Genomic DNA, 15,496 nt, shown 5'->3' with positions numbered 1-15,496 from the left:
TCACTGCAGGTTCCCACCGTCTCTTAAAGTTAAGTACAGCAGAAAGAGAACTTTGACTCTAAAGATAATATTACTGATTTTTTGTTACATCTGTTAACCATGCCCTCTGACTACAAAGTGCATGCACCAGGCCTTATTCAAAGCTTCCAGATGAATCTATGTACTTCACAGTAGGTCTAAATCAGCACCGTATCAGTGTGGGCATATGCACTCTACGAATAAAAAAAGGTAATAGAGAAGTTTAGCTGAAATATTGCACACCAGCAGGTAGATTGTGTATGCATCAGTAGGCTTGGTAGAAGAGGCCTCTTGTATTGTTCTGTAAGATGTGACAATTCACTTTTTTGTGTTGTTATGCTAGGGGCTATGCAATATCACATACATGGGCACTGCTGGGAGTGGCATGTTAGGATCAAAGAAGTGCTCCAGTTATGGTGCAGCAAACTGACAGCTGTGCAAAAGCACGCAATGTTGCAGAAAAGTGTAAGAATTGACACAGTCGTTTACGCAAGTACCTATCACCTTCTTTCTAATTTGTTATTTTTAGTATTCCGAATCATAGAATTATGTGAATGATAAAAAATATCTTTTTCACCTTCTCACAAATTCGAGGTGCTCATCAATCATTCTTCTGGCAGAAGTAAAGTTCTTATTCTTGGCTGTGTTGTAGCATCACTGGGCCCTTTTTTTTATAATAAATTTTTACCTTTCATCTCTCGCCTTAGTTCTCTTTCACTTGGTCCTCCGATGGATCTTGCTTCGTACGGAGAAGGGTCGGACATAGGGGACCCAATCCAGTTATCCAATGAGGACCAGGAATTGGGTAATTGATCTACAGACTCGTTATTAAATTCATATATATAACTCTCAAAACTAGGTTATACATGTAAAGTATTATAACCACTAGACCAAATTTCCTGAAGAAATTCATTTGAATCAATCATTATTAAACGGAATAAGTACATCTGTCTCAGGCATTTAAGATCTAGGAGTGCAGGATAGTCAGTTCGAAATTTGGATTGCAATTAATTACCAAAGCTCTGGAAAAGTTCAGGAAGGGACATGTCCCATGACAGTTCAAATGTACTCTCCCATGAGAGGGAAAGAAGTCCGAGAATGGTGCACGCATGAGATGCGTCAGCCGAAAGGAAAGCTAATAGAGTATGCAAGGAAGTTCCAAAAAGTAAGAAGAAGTGATAATCTAATCAAATGCGTAAGAATGTTATCCTTTCCGTCACATCAATGTTCAATATAATCCTCAAGTTCCAGGGTGACACTTCCTGGGTCACCTCATTTGGTCAGACTACTCAGTCCATTGGTCAGTTTGTATAGGGTGATTTTAGCAAAAAGGTGGTGATCGCCATGTACGTTGTCGAACTATCCAGTGTATTTAACTTCTAAACAATAGTCCTTTTGCAAAGCACAAAAGTGGGTTCAAGAGGACAGTTTTTCTTGGCAGATGTTCCCAAAGTAGCGAAATTGTTGCAAGCAGTCCGCGTATGCTAATGGGAACTCTCCCAATGAGACATAGTTTATTTTTAAGTTGAAAGTTTACGAAGTCTTTCCATGAGAACAGAATCAAGTAAAGTAAGGAAAATGCAGGCCTCATGGAATGTAGAGTATAAAATAATGTAAATATAAATTTCATATTCATAATGTTTGGGATTCTATATATTTCCTTCAACTATTTTGCACTCATAAAGCATTTTAGTTTCATTTTTAAAAGGCACATGCAACTGTGACATATTATTGCATTTTCAAAGTACCAATGCATAAAATGGTTTCAAAACATACATTTTAATATAGTTTGCGGTGATTCATATTAGCACACATATAAAGATAATTACCTAAAGGTTTCAGAGCTTTTGGGTTTTGAACAGACACACAGCACTCTTTTTTCTTTTCTCACTTGTTGCACAATTTTACATGTGCAAAACATGAAGTTTACAGTGACTCTCCAAATACAGACATATTGTCATCTAGATTACATTAGTTTTCATTAATTTTTCACACACATTATTATTGCATAAGTATAATTAGGAAAATCATAGACTATATAAATTCATCACTTAACATCTTATGTCATGTTTTGAAAAGATACACCAATACTAGTAAATAGAGTACAATCTAAGTTATTCAAATTACTATTTTTCATCAAATTAATTCTCGTCTGCATGCTTTTACGATGCAGTAACTAAGCCTTCTCAAGATTTTTCTCATGTTTCTTCAACGTATAGTTAGCACAATTGGTGCATGTTTTATCATTCTTCTCTCAAATGTGTCATAACCGGTTTTGTGTGTCAAGGAATTCAGCAGCTTATCTGCTTTGTCAGATGTATGGAGTAAGAAAGGTCGGCCACAAGTACCAGACTTTTTGAAGGGATGGTTGGTAATGACGGGAACTAATTTAGTGCACTGGTTTGTGTATGAACTTGTTTACACCTCTTTACCCCAACACAAGATATGTCTTAGATGCCATCTTAAAGCTCAGTGCTTCAAATGGAGAAATAATATAAACTCCATAGTTGGTCAGCCTGAACAAAGATGGCTTAGCCTTCTTCATGTACTCTTTTCAGTGATGACGCAATGAGAAAAAATTGCTCTGTGGAGAGCAATAACATAGTTAGAATTAAGCACTACTTGTAAGAAGCCTATGGACCAAGATTTTTTAAATGGTACTGGATGCCGATATGCAGCCAGCACAATGTGACCAAAGTTAGGGAAGCAGTTTTCATTATCTCAGTATCTCTGAAACCTAGTAGAGGCCAACCCACAAACAAGGCTGGATAGAAATAGACTTCATGCCTCTGAGGACATATGGAGGAAAATCAGGTATGGGAAAATGTTTATAGCATTCTGAAATAGAAAAACGTAATCTACTTAGCTGCCCAAGGAAAGTTTTGTGTCGATTAGGAAGTCAAAGTTTTCACTTATGGCATAGGGGTCGAACAGGCTCCCATTGATTATTGACCAACATACAGCCTTATTTTTTTTTGATTATTGGATTAGTATTTTAAATTTTATTTGAAGTATGTTAATTCAATGTAGAGGGCTGTAGGCTGATTTGGTACAACAAGAAAATTATGACCTAGCTATATTTATGCATTGCATGATTGATAGTGACAATCTCTGTGACAGAGCAAACACAAGAAGATGATGGACGGAGTGCTCAAGCTTTTCAGCCACTCACCCCCAGTCACTGATCTGGGTTGAATCCATCATTGTTCTTTAGCTCACTTCCCCACCCCAGTTCAGACACAGCTATATGCAAATATGTCTTGACCCTGCGCCTCATGGGAACATTCAAGCTTGAACTGCCAAGCCATGTCTTCCCTGGACCTGAAACAAGCATCCTTGGATCGGTTTCGGGCTAACAGCCCTCATAAGCCAGGCTAGCTTGAATCCAGTGGCAAAGTGAGACAGGACATCTTTAAGGGCTACTTTGATGATCTGGTAACCCCAGGAGCTTTGTAAGACCCCTAAATGCGTAGATGAAGCAAAGGCCTGGTTTACAAATGTATTCTAGTAGGTTTCTTTATAGCGTGGACAAGCACTAGGATAACAGAGCGCTTTACATCAAAAAGTGGTCATTACAATGGTTGATTCGGATTACTATAATCTACCAACCTTGCATTCTCTCTTCAAAGGTTGGAATTTCATGGTGTGACATGTTTGCATAAGAATTCTAAAATTGTGGGAAAGAAGAAGCTGGTGTGGAGGAGTCAGGAATGCAATATTGTGACAAGTTGTGAATATCCCTCAAAAACCTTACTGTCTAGATGAGTCAACGACCATCAAGTGAAAATATTTTCAGTTAACTTTTGAAGGTTTTTTATGAAGTGATAGTTCTTATGTTCGGGGGAATGGGGCACTTCCGGAGAATGATTGTGAAAGTGTTTTTGATATTTGTATGGTAGGCATTTCCAGAATGAGAGTGTCAGTGCTGGTATTGTCCTCTAGAGATCTGGATTTTCTGAGTGAAGTATTTAAGGGTGCCCTGGTGCAAGGCTTTCCAGGTTCCCTAAGATATGTTTGAAATACTAGAATCCATTAACCAGTCTGGCGGCTGCATGTAGGGCTGCTCTACGGGAGCCTTGGGGGCTTTGGGATTTCCTGCTAGGAGAAAGCTACCGTAATTTACTCAAAACAGGACAGAGGCCTGGATGACTTGTCTGTGGTTGGAGGATGGAAGCAAGTGTTTGATTCCTCATAGCAATCCCAGCTGGAATTGTGCACCCGCAGCGATATTAATAGTGTGAAGTTGTACATTCAGGTTCTTGTCTAGTATGAAGCCAAGGGTTTATGCAGAATCTACAATGTATGTATTTGTGTCCAGAACTAGCCTTTTTTTGTGCAACTTTGGAAGTGGTGGGTTGCAGTTATTGACATCTAAGACTGATTCTTGTTGAGAAAATGAGAAAGAGTATCCAGGTGAACAGGAAAGGAAATTTTCAAGGATAGTTGTGTGTCATCACTGTAGAAATGGCAGTTGATATTCTGTGGTTCGGTGTAAATGTTTAATAGTGTGGGTGAAAGTATAGTGCCTTGAGATACATCTAAGAGCTACATTACTGTGCTGGAGGTAAAGTTGTCTAGTTTTATGCACTGTCCTCAGATTTGTAATAATGAAGAGAAGAATATGGGGACTGCATCATTAAGTACCATTCATTGAGATTTTTTATGTGCAGAGTAAGTAAGCCGCTATTTGTACAGCGCAAACTAATCACCCCTAAGGGTCTAAAGGCACTGGGAGATTAAGCAAGCTATTGCCCAGAGTCACATAGTGCTGGGCTGAGCTGCTGATGGCACCTGGGATCCAACCATGAGCCCGTGTTCTGGAGTCAGCCACCCTGCCGCTGTGCCACACTTCTCCCTGTGTGATTTACTATGTCAAATGCCGTTGACAGGTCCAGGAGAATGAGAAGTCACAATTCACCTTTTTTTGAGCTGTTAAGGGCAAAATCAACTTTTTTGAGAGTTGGAAATTATCTGCTCCAACCTGCTCTAAATCATGACTGTATCTTGCCTAATAGATAATGTTCATCAACAAAGAGTTTGAATTGGGTTTCTATGCAGTTTTCTCAATCTTTGACCTGGAAACGTAGGTTCAACACTTGGTGGAAATTGTTCAGGTCCTCTGGATCTGAGGCTTGTTTTACTGGTTTTTATTGGAGAGATCAGTCCTGTCCTATTTTCAGGCAGTCTGAGACAAATTGAAATTAGGAGGAGTTGATAAGATTTGCCCAGAGAGGAAAGGAATGATAGATTGATTGATTTATTTTAGTATTAATGGTGGTAAGCAATCCACTGGTATTGGGGATGATATTAGCCAGGTCACTTTCAGTAGTTTCTTTGAATGTGGACAAGGTAACCTTAGACTTTGGTCTAGCACTTTGATATCACAGTGTATTCATTTTAGGTGTCATAGAAATTGAGAGTTCTATCTTTTCTACAAAGAAAGTGGAGAACTCTTCGCATTTGCTTTTGGGTGCGTGGGAGACGGACATTTGTCTGAGCACAGTCTCAAATAGTTGTGTTGGTCACATTTTGGTTGGTTTGATCTATCCCTACCTTGGAGATGAAAGAGTTGGGTTTGAGAATTATTTGTTTGTATCTGTTCATTGCTTAACACAGTTTGGTCACATTCACTATTGAGGGATTTTGGCGCCATACTCGTTCTGTAGCTCTGTAAGCTTTCCTTAATTGAGTTTCTTTGTGAACCTCTGTCCTGATTTTTGTTTAGAATTTTTCGTTTCATGGTTTTGGGGTTATTATATCATTGATCTTAGGACTCAGAGTATTGCTTTGAGAGTTCCTTAAGCACCAGTGATTGTGGAATCCCTTATTAATATGTTAGTTACTAGTAGGATAGTGATATTTTGTCCATGTTTCCTCAGTCTCTCACCCACTGTTTAGGTTGCTTGTGTTGACCCTATGCTGTGATGTTTAGGGAGTACAGTGAGAAGAGGGTAGTGTTGTGGTCCGACCAGTCCACTGGTATGATAGAGTCCGTCATCAAGGATCCAGCTTTCAGAATGAGAGATGTAGAGCAGAACTTTGTGTGTGTGTGTGGGCGAATTACAGAGTTGGATGAGATTATTCCCTAGGAAGGAGGACAACAAGATAGACTGTGGGGTGGTTTATATCACTCCAATATAAGTTCAAATTGTCAAGGAAAATGTTGTTGGTGCTGATTTTGCATTCTGTGATTCAATAATTTCTGTGAAATTAACATAGTTTCTTGGTTGTTGGTAGAGGGTCTGGAGTTCAATAGGGACAGGGTTCTTTGTTCTTTTTTTTAATAAAAGTCATTCAAAATATTGAGGATTAAACTTTAGAGAGGTTTCTACATTTTACAGATTTCTTGTATGTGATGACAAATCAGCCACCTATTTTGTTGCTGCTGCCCTAGCTCACGATGAAGTACCTTCGTGGTATCAATGTGTCTAGGTTTGGTAGGGAGATTTTATTTAGCCAGATTTTCATTAGCAATATTAGGTCCAGTTTGTGGATGATTATTATTTCTTCTATTTCTGTGCTGTGTTGAACAGCTGACCTGTAATTATGTTGTTGGCATTTTAGACTTAGGGTGATGTGTCGTGAGCCTCGTAGATGTTACTGACTGAATGTTTATGAGCTATTTCAGATTCAAGTCTTTTCAGGCAAAAGATGGGTTGTCTCTTCTTACTAACGATAACGGGGATGGGGGACCCTCTCTGGTTATTTTTGTGGGTTGTTTTGGCTTTGTACTGTCTTAATAGAACCTCAATGTCTTCCTGGTATAAAGGGGGGGGGTGTCCTTTATGGGTAATGTTCCTTGCTATCAAGGCGTTTGTGTATTGGAATTGTCAATGAGTATTCTTCGAGGGGTTTGCTCGTATATCAAGCATATCAAGTATATCGCTAGACCCATGAGCTTAGATCACATTCCTGTTAGTACAATGGACTAAATACATTTATTGCTTTAATGAGGGCGTTCCTCTTGAAATTCAAGGAGCTAAAAACTGAGAGAGCAGTACAACCTTTCTTGCCTGATTTTTTGTGGGTACTATGGGTGCATTAATAGCCGGGCGGAGCTAGGGATTTGGAAGGAAACATTGGACCCATCTTTGTATTTTTCAGATTGAGGGACTGAATCCAAAAGGATGTGCAGTAAGCAGAGCTGTCAGGATTGATTTGGTGCAGGTAAACTTACAACGTTTTGGATCTTGAAAACGGTTAATTACATCATCCGTAAGGCAGGAGATTTGTTTTGAGTGAGTGGATCTAGTGTCATGTTTTTATAGCTAGGCGCCATCACCGTATTATGTTGTTTATTCACAGTGCGAGGAAAGTGATAGGGTACTGGGAAGGGTAAGAAGGGAGGAGGCTGTGGTTGAGGGGCTTGAGTATTCTTTTGCGGCCTTACTGTCTGGCTTTATTCTGGGAGTGTTCCATATGAAAGTGGATTCACTGAGCTGTAGCGTCTCTGTGCAGTTGTACATAGATTGCAAAGCAGAATACAATTTCTATGATCCAGGAAGGAGAATCTTCCCTCATTCTATTTTGCTTAGAAGCTTCTTCTGCCCTGCTCATCAGACTTTCTTTTTTAGTGATTTTATAGAGTAATGTGTTCTTTTCATTTCCATTATATCATGTGGGACCTTTGGATAATGGATTGGAAGACCAAGATACCCCTTAGTCTATTTCCAATTTCCATTATGGCTGGTCAGGCTTAGCGGCCTAAGCCTTTCTTTGTTAATTGTGTTCTGAGTTAAAGTCTTGTTTTCCATTTGATTATGTTAGACAGGGCCATCTTTTATATTAGGGCTTTCTGCGGAATCTTCTCTCCATTTCCACTAGATTATTCAGTGGTTTCTGGTGCCCAGGAATGGAGCATGGAGGAGGGTTTAACAACCAGAAGCTGCAGAAGTAGGGACAGACATGGGAGCTGAAGCCACACGGGGAGAGGTCAATGATCCTGAGCCACTAATAAATCCCTCAGTTTGAATGGGCACCATGGCTGCAGAGGCATGGTCAGAGTAGTCTCCGCCATACATGCACAACGTTTCACTGACATAATATTGAAACCTTAAATATTGTGATACACCAGATGGAACCAGCGTTTCAGCCAGATAGGCAAGGGCTGGGAGAGGAAGGGGTCATGTCAGTACTATATAACAGAAATAGATCTAAATCACTAGTTGGGCCAACAGCACACACAGTTAACATATGGTACGCGGCACATGCCAGGTTAGGATGGTGGGGGGTCATCACGCAAATGACACCACTCTGGAATTCACAACAGCTTGGGCGACTCAGAAACAGTAAGGGGTTTAGTAAATGGGATGCGATAGGCATATCTACGGTGGGTGATCTCTGGAAAAAGGGCGGAATGGTCTCGTTTGAGCACCTGAGGGTCCAATATGCAGATTAAACACGCACTACAGGCGGTTTTAATATCAGGCACCATCTTACCGGAGACTACTCCTCTAGAGGACAGGTAACTGACCGAGTATATGCAAAAAAGGGCCACCTCCCTCACCTATCGTAAGTTGATTAACAATCTACCAAACCTCATGTTGGCACTTGGACAAAAATGGTCCCTGGATCTGGGAAAATTCAATGATACGGATTGGCAGGGGGCACTGTCGTCCCCCCGTGAGGTTGCAATACCTTTGCGGCTAAGGTTGGTACAACTCAAAATACTTCATCGCACATATTACACTAGATTGACCCTCTACAAAATAGGGACGGCTTCATCTCAGTTCTGCCTGCGAGATTGTGGGGAGGAGGGCAATTTCTATCACACCATATGGAAATGTCCGAAGATTGTGGCATATTGGGTTAAGATAATGAGGACTGTATCACAAACCGTAGAGATATCATTGATACCAGAGCCGAAAAGATGCCTGCTAAACATGTGGGAACCAACTGTTCTTATCCATCCAGTGCAGGACTGGGTAACGCTGGGAATGATGTTTGCTAAGTGGAATATTGCCAGGAGGTGGGGTTCAGGAGAGTCAACTACACTACAAGAGTGGTGTAAAGACATGGATGAAGCTATGGTGGCGGAGAAAGCGGCATATGTATGTTTGGGTTGTCCTCAAAAATGGGGAAAAGTTAGGGGAGCTTGGAATAAATTCAGAGGGTATATCTGTGAACCGCCTAGCATGAAGACCAACGAGATATCCGATTAGAAGGGGAGGGGGGTGGAACGGAGTTTGTACAATGTCAGTGGAGACGTTCCTGATGTCGCGAGCATTATTGATATATGCAGTGTTAACAGAGTTTGTGCCAGTGTATGATGAACAATATGTCTGTTGTGTGATTATACTATGCCCTAAACTTTACAATAAAAAAGTTTATTAAAAAATAAAAATATTGTGATACAAAAATTATTGTGATACAAAAATATTAATCGCAAACATATTGTTTTTGTATACATATAATGGTAAGTACAAAAATATCGAGAAAAAAAATGTCGTTTTACTCTAATATCGAAAAAATATATACAAAAATATAGTTTATATGTTGTATCACTCAAGGATTGAAAGCCAGATATACAAACTCACAAATAAGGGCGCACTCAGGACACAAGAATCATCCGTTAAGCAAAGCAGACGCTTTAATTAATACATGCTGCCTGACGCGTTTCGGGAAAACATTCCCTTAATCAAAGGCATAGTCCAAAGTCTCGCAATGCTGCAGCATTCCATTTAAATACCTGCCCTCCAATGGGCTGATCAAGTGAGAACCCCAGTGTTAGCTGGGATATTGCGAGACTTTGGACTATGCCTATGATTAAGGGAGTGTATTCGCGCCGGCTTCAGGGCGTGGAGGGCGCACCACTCAACGGATTTAATGGGGCCACGGAGCGCAGAATTTTCGGACGCTCCACATGTGGGGACAACAAGCCTTTGGATTATAAGCACCGACGGACACTTTCGCGGCTCATTGAAGGTCCGTTTTGCAACATTTTTCCATCCGATTGGGGTCAAAGGTAGGCTGCAGCACTACATATCCCAGCTAACACTGGGGTTCTCACTTGAGCAGCCCATTGGAGGGCAGGAATTTAAATTGAATGCTGCAGCATTGCGAGACTTTGGTCTATGCCTATGATTAAGGGAATGTTTTCCCAAAACGCGTCAGGCAGCATGTATTAATTAAAGCGTCTGCTCTGCTTAACGGATGATTCTTGTGTCCTGAGTGCGCCCTTATTTTGCTGAGTAAACTGTGCATGATATATATATATATATATATATATATATGTATATATGTATATATATATATATATATATATATATATATATATTCACAGAAAAAAACATAGGTTTCAGGGGTGTTATAGTTAGCTGGACATTTCACTCGTACAAAACCATAGAAATTCCTCCGTTATAGTTAGTTCTGCTAACTATAATTCGCAGCCCGCAATGCACTGCTGATGATGTCACATATTATATCGTTCATGCCATGGTCAGTGACATCACTGATGACATCACTGATGACATCTCAAATTTCATCACTGATGACATCACTGATGACATCATCCAGTGAATGTGGTTTAGTTTGAAATTTAAATATGTATTATATATGTACCAATCTGTATTGAAGATTGAGTGGATATATAACTTTCTGGATGGAGGATTTAGTAGCTGTCTGACTGTCTGTTTAAGTGAGTAATTAAAAGTGTCTCAATTAATACATGGATTAGTAACTAAACTAGGTGAATGTGTGCATCACTGTCTCTGTTGTTGTATAACATGCTGCATCAGTTGGTCACTAACTACATGAGTGTGTATATTAGTTATTGATTAGTTGGGTGAGTATTTTTATGGGACACTGAGTTTGTGTGTGGTTGGATGGGGTGTATGTAACTCTATGCATAGATGTGTGAATGCTTGATTGACTAGGTGTATAGGTTTAAGAGTGTATGTGGAAACAGTTGTTTGAGTGTATTTATTTGTGTGTTGGTGACCGAATATATGTTTTAGTTGTACATCTTCAACAAAGTAAAACAATAAAAGGCATTGTATGTGAGAGTTGGAGTATAAAAATAAGTATATATGAGAGTCAGTGATTTTGAGAGTAACTATATGAATGAGTGTATAATTGTAATGGTGATTTTTTAACATATTAACTATGAATTACTATGTGTTTGAATAAATGAGGTATTGTGTGTATAATTGTGTAAGTGAGTAAATGTAAGTGTGATTAATTTTTTTCATGAGTGAGTAGGATGACTGCATAACCGACTAAGATGACTGTTGATGTGTCAATATCTATATATGTTTATAAGTGAATTTGATAGTGTTCTATTAATTAGTGACTGCATGTATAAGTGATTCTGTGGTTGAATGGGTAGTTGTGTGTGTAGACTTAGGAATCAGTGAGTGGGTATGTAGTAACTGGCATTGGTGTGTCAAGGGTTTCAAATATGCTACTCTCTATTTTACAATGAGTGATGAAAGGTTATACTAGTGTATGATGAGGTTTATCAGATTGTCACGTGGATGATGTCATCAGTGATGTCATTTGAGATGTCATCAGTGATGTCACTGACCATGTCATGCATGATGTAATATGTGACATCATCAGCAGTGTATTGCGGGCGTGCGAGTTATAGTTAGCAGAACTAACTATAACGGAGGAATTTCTATGGTTTTGTATGAGTGAAATGTCCAGCTAACTATAACACCCCTGAAACTTATGGTTTTTTCTGTGAATTTCTAAGGTTTTTTAAATGCTAATTTCTAACTATGACGTCTCTGAAACCTATGGTTTTTTCAGTGAATTTCAAAGCTTCTTTAAATGCTAATTTCTAACTATAACGTCTTTGAAACCTATGGTTTTTTCAGTGAATTTCAAAGGTTTTTTAAATGCTAATTTTTGAGTGTAATAGTAGTTATACCTATTTTTTGTACTGATTTTCTACAGTTTTACAGAAATATTGTTTAATTTTTTTGTTTTATTTTTTTATTTTAATATATTTATATTATTTTCTTTTTTAACTGTTTTTTTTCCCAATTTTTTTTTGGAGTCGTGCACCCAAAGCGTACTCATCACGGTGGGTGCGCGGATTCTAGCCGCCATTTTAGAAACGTTGTGAAGGATCCGCGTACGGTGTGCAACGGCTGCGTGTTTTGCAGTTCCATCATATACATTTAATATTACGTGATGTGTGCGATTGGTATGCGACCAGTCCGCGACTCCTGCTCCCACGCATTCGCGACCCATGCGCATTACGGTACGCGACGCTTGCGTGGTGGCGTATCCCACGTGACGTCATATACGTGCTGGGGCTCGCTGGGTGGGCGACTCCCGCAAAATGTTTTTATGTTCTAAAATGATATGTATGTGTGTTTAAAATACATATTAGGGCAAGAGACTATCTAAGATATTCATAAAAATAATATATTTGTACTTATAATAAAGTTTTAAATATATTTTCGCGAAGTTGCGTCGGGTGCGTGCTTCATGAGTTCACAGTGCGCGGATCCCATGTGACCTCAAAAAAAAAAATTCATTGGTTCATAGCATTTCCCACCCATTTTAATCATTCTTGTTGGAGCATCTTTAGAGAGACATCTCTTTTCATACAAGAACCCTTTTGCTTTTTTCGGTGTTTTTCAAAAAATATCAAACAAAATGGCATCTGGACAGCAGCAGCAGGAGAAAGTATCTTCTGAAGAAGAATTCTTCCATGAGGCACCACGTCCTCAGAGGCTGGAATCTGTCGTGTGGAAATTCTTCACTTTTCCACCTGGAGAGAAGAAAGTAAATGCGAGAAAGGTGACGTGCAAAATTTGTGACCGAGTCCTGTCAAGAGGCAGTGAAAAAAAATACTCTTGTGGCACTGCTTCTATGTACAAGCATCTCCGGACCACACATCCTCTCAATCTTGCTCGGGAGTAGATGAGGCGAGCTGCTTTGAACCCCTCACCTGCTGTGGCAAGTACATCTGGAGCGTCCTCAGGATCACCTGCAATGGACATTAGGCCAGAATTCGCCTTTCTCGAGCAACACTGCGTGAAGTGTAAGAAACTTATATGCTTCGGTGAGCAGTCGGTGGATGCAGTTTGTGCTGCGCAACGCAACCATCATTGTTAATTTTTTTGTTTTTGGACTGATAATTAATTCCAAATGTTTCCTGTTTTATTTGTTCTTTTTTTTGTTCATTGTAAAAAAACACCCAAAAAATAAAAAATTGTTCAAAAAAATAAAAAAAATACAAAAGAAAAAAGAAGAAAAAAAAGTTCTTATCAGAACTACCTTATCTGGTTAAAGAAAGAACTATAATTGCAAGGTAATGTTTGAAAGTTTGGTTGAATATAAGCATATAGCATGATTGACTGAAAGAATGCATTAGTAGTGTATGGTGAATTTATAGGTGAAGATTTATGAGGAAGTACTGCAGCGTGACACTGCAAGCTCTTTAGCTGCACTGCACTGTGGCACTTCCGAAGCACAGGGATGTGACATATGTACATGAATATGTTGCAACTCTGTGCTTCCCTCTGCTCTGCTGCACAAACTGCAGCAATGCGGTGACACAGGCACCCTTGCACCATGGTGCAAGGATGTCTGTGTCGTGTGGTGATTGTTTTTGTGCAGGAAGGGACACCTTCCTGCACAAAAACAATCAGTAAAGGCATTTTCCTCTTTCAATGCATGCTGTGGAATGCAGCATGCATTGAAAGAGGAAACAATTAGGAGAAATTAAAACAATTCTCCTCGTTGCGCCTTGCTACACCAACTCTAGGATGGCGCAGCATTCACACACATCTCCAGATTTACGATTTCTCATAAATCTGGAGATGTGTCTTGTTCTATGGGTGTTGTGTGGGAACACCCACAGCTACACCTATGGGACGGCCCCTCAACGCAAAGTTCTGTGTATGAAGGGGTCGTATTTACAAGGAGGGGCAAAAACCACGCAGGGTGGCTTCTCCTCTCCTTGTAAATATGAAGGAGTGCCTGGCGCCATCACTACGTTACAAAAAGTGACGTGCTGGTGGCGCAGGGTGCTTGTAAATCTGCCCCATAAGTGCTTAGGTATTGGCAGACTGATACAATAAGAACATAGTGCTGGATGGGTGATTGAAGAATTGCATGAGACTGACAGGAGGTATCATACGCTGCATGGGTACTACTTCAGTATTTAATGGAGTGGACCAATAGTATGTATATGCTTAGAGATTTGTAGGGATTATGCACAGAATATTTTATGTGTACTTGTGTTGGTGCCTAGGTCATTTTATAAAAATACCACTAGTGACTGGTATGATGACAGTGCTGCAAACAGAGTGAACACTTAATTTATAAGTGCTTACCTATTGGTGGAGTGATAGGATAAGTAGATAGTGGTAGATAAGTGATTAAAGAAGCTGGTGTGGAGTTGTCCATTGAAGGTGGTCGGCCACATGTGTGTAGACCTATGGTCAGGATATGGCGGACACAGACACACACGCAGTAGTTACTTTGGTGGCCATCCCCGAAGTGAACCACGCCCAGAGCCCCGGGCAATTTATTCACACTCCTAAGCTGGACTGGCGTACGCCGGCCCAGCCCACTACGCTTACGCTTACAGGGAGGGCAACATAGCTACATGTCCAAGGTCTTCCCCACTGCCTGGGGTAACATGGTTGCGTCCACTGTCCACAACACTACAAACACCAGCAGTATATGTCCACATGGACATGTCTGTGCTCTGCATACTCAAGACTGTCCAGCACATCACCGCCACACTTGGCATTGTGTACATTCTTATTCATGGGTCACTTGCCTCCTTCGCACGTTCTTGGTTCCCACCTCTCCCCACATTCTGCAATTGTGTGGCAGAGGTGCTATGCCTTTGTAGATGGTTTGTCTACATGTCTGGCCCCTGTTACCACAGTTACTTGTGTTGTCGTGTCTGGTAAGTGGGCATGTTGGTTGGCATGTTGTATGTGATTTTGTTACCTGTACATTCCCACAGTTGTGAGTTGTATGATTGTGGAGTTGAGGTGTGTGGTGTGTTCCGTTGGTACTTACCAATGAGCAGTGCATTTCCGTAGGTGCCATCCTGAAAGCGCTGGTTGATGATGGACTGGGAAGTTGGTGACGACATTGGTGAACAGTCACTGGTGGTCCACTATTGCCTGCACATTGATGGAATGTGTGTGCTTTCTGCTGCAGTAATTGTGTGCAGTGTCTGCAGGAGGCACAAGTAGGATATGTGTGCTGTCAATTTCACCCAACACGTGCGGGAAGCCAGCTATGGTGTAGAAGCCTTGCTTGGTATCCAGCTGTTCCTGCAAAGTGTGGGGGAGGTGAAGGTGCTGGGGTATCAAGCTGATGATGGCATTAAAGACAGGTGTGAGGAGCTTTGATAGGGCGGCTTTGAGACTCCTCCGACTCTGGCAGTTGTTGGTTAGACGGTACCAGAGGCCAACAAGAGCAGCACAGCCAGCAGCTTTGTCTGCAGAGGGATGTTGGTTGTCTGCTGTGTTGGTACCGTCAGTCTGTGGGCAATGTG

The sequence above is a fragment of the Triturus cristatus genome, chromosome 2_2 (genome assembly GCF_964204655.1).
Source record: "Triturus cristatus chromosome 2_2, aTriCri1.1, whole genome shotgun sequence".
NCBI lineage: Eukaryota > Metazoa > Chordata > Amphibia > Caudata > Salamandridae > Triturus > Triturus cristatus.
The sequence above is the reverse complement of the archived record's forward strand: the minus strand, read 5'-3'. Positions refer to the sequence as shown.